General features: G+C 55.6%; 1 protein-coding gene across 2 annotated transcripts in view; it reads right to left on the reverse strand.

The window, feature by feature from the left end:
- PIKFYVE (phosphoinositide kinase, FYVE-type zinc finger containing) overlaps positions 1-2500 on the reverse strand; it is a 460760-nt gene that overhangs the window by 332646 nt on the left and 125614 nt on the right. The window lies entirely within an intron of this gene.

The raw sequence follows: 2500 nt of genomic DNA on the forward strand, positions 1-2500 counted from the left end.
CAGAGGCCCGACAATGTCCACAGCGACCCTCTGGAAAGGCTCCTCTATCACCGGCAAAGAGATCAGGGGAGCTTTGGGAGCAGGCCCTGACTTTCCCACTCTTTGACATGTGATACAGGAGCGGCAGTAGTTGGCAACATCTGTCCCCATTTTGGGCCAATAGAAGTGGTGAGACAGCCGGGCCTTGGTTTTGCTAACCCCCAAGTGTCCGGCGAGTGGGATCTCATGGGCAATCCGCAGCAACTCACTCCTAAAGCGGTGAGGCACCACCAGCTGTTTTTCCTTCAGCCACTCTTGTTGGGGGTTACAGGGAATTGTCTCCCGGTACAACTTTCCCTGGTCCCAGAATACCCTCTCCTTATCGGTCTCGGAGGAGGGCTTCTCTGCGAGGTCCCTTAACGTCTCTAGACTGGCATCAGTTCGTAGAGCCACCTGAAACTCTTGGCTAGAGGCAGCCAAAAGTGACGTTAAGGTTCCAACCTCACCGGGACCCTCTGGGACCTGCTCTGGGTCCATCACCAGTTCCGTTATCCCTCTGGGTGAAGAGGTGTCAGAAGGCAGGGTTTCATTTGCGTTCTGGGCACTCTGACTGCGGGTGACAGCACCGATGAAGGCTGTCTCCCCGGGGAATAACCACTCTTCCCCATCAGCCTGACAGGTACTACTGGCTGTGTCACTGTCCGCTGTGACACTGCTCAGTTGCATTTGACCACTGTCCTCGTGGTTCTCATGTCTTCCTCCATCTCTGTCGGTACAGACACTTGCTACCTTGGGGTCGTCCTCAGCCACGTCACCCTGCCGCGTGGCATGGCTGAGTTCCCCTGTACAAATCTCCACTTTATTACCATGCACAACATTTGTAATTACGTTCTGGGTATCCGCATTCGGGTCGCATGACTTATCAGCAACATTGGCATCACATGATTTAACAACATTTGCATCACATGACTGATCAACAACATTTGTATCACCTGACTTTTTGGATTCGGGAGGATCATCAGGGAGAAATTGTGCAACTAATCGCCCCAGATCAGTCCCCAATAAAACATTGGTTGGTAGATGTTCATCCACCCCCACTTCCCTCAACCCTCTCCCAGCACCCCAGTCGAGGGGAATCAGGGCCATTGGGAAGGAGTGGTGGACACCCCCCGCCAAGGCGACAGTCAGGAGTTTTCCCGGGATAAAGTTTTCAGGGGGTACCAGTTCAGGGCGGACCAGTGTTCTGTCGGCCCCAGTGTCCTTGAGCCCCACAGTGGGGGTTCCGCCTACGGTGACGGGGTGTAGGTTTTCGCAGGCCCTACCACCCGCCTTCCTTGCCAAAAGGACAGTTCCAGTGGGCCCTTGGGCCTTGGATGTGGGGTTCCTCTTCTGCCTCTCTGGGCAACCAGAGCTGAGGTGTCCAGGCAGGTTGCAGGAAAAACACCTGCGAGTGTCAGAGGTGGGCCGGGCACTGGTGGATGAAACAGGACCTACGGGAGGTCGGCTGGTAGGGGCAGGGGTGGTTGTAGTTGTCATCTTACCCCCTTTCCAGCTAGTGGTGGACGGCTTCCGCACCTCCGATGCACGGTTGGCCACATAGGCGTCGGCAATCTGGGCTGCTTTTGAGGCCTCCTTGGGCTCTCGGTCCATAACAAACTGTCGAACCTCCACAGGACAGACATGTAGGAGTTGGTCCTTCACCATGAGGTCCTTTAACTCCTCAAAGGTTGTAACGGACAGTCCTTGGATCCACTGGTCAAAGGTGCGCTGGAGCCCACCCTCCAAATCGCTGTAGCTGTCATGAGGTCCGAGCTGGAGGGTCCGGAATTTTTTTCGGTACACCTCTGGAGTCAGCTGATACTTCCGTACTAGGGCCTGCTTTATGGCCCCATAGTCTCCACTCTGCTCTTGAGGGAGACTGGCAAACGCGTCCAGGGCCTTGCCTCGCAGCCCTGGGGTTAAGTATTGTGCCCATTGTGTTGAGGGCAACTGGTACTGCAAGCAAGTCTTTTCAAATCCCGTCAGAAAGCTGTCCAAATTCCCGTCCTTTTCCATCACAGGAAAGTGCTCCGGTCGGGGCTTAAAGCTGCTGGCATTATTGGACTCACCGTTTAGTGAGGAAGATGTCTGCTGCCGGGCTTTGAGGACATTCAATTCATGGTCTCTCTGGGCTTGGCGCTCTCGCTCGGCTCGCTCAGCCTCTCGCTCGGCTCTCTCAGCCTGAGCCTGGCGCTCAGCTCTCTCAGCCTGGGCCTGGCGCTCGGCTCTCTCAGCCTCTCGATATTGCTGAATGAGGTCCAGCCGTCCCTGCCGGTCCTCGGCAGTGAACTGTTGTAGGGCCATTTGCAGGTAGGAGTCCATGTTGCCCTGGTCACTGCTCTGGCTCGCAGTTGATGGTGGGGATTCTGCAGCAGTCCCATCCTGGGCTTGGCTTGCCTCCCCTTCTTCAGCACTGGGGGAATGAACGTGCTCTGCGTCCCATTGTAAAAGTTCTTTAATGAGGTCCTGCCTCGTTTTGCCA

This window comes from Anomaloglossus baeobatrachus, chromosome 7, assembly GCF_048569485.1.
Source record: "Anomaloglossus baeobatrachus isolate aAnoBae1 chromosome 7, aAnoBae1.hap1, whole genome shotgun sequence".
Classification (NCBI taxonomy): Eukaryota; Metazoa; Chordata; class Amphibia; order Anura; family Aromobatidae; genus Anomaloglossus; species Anomaloglossus baeobatrachus.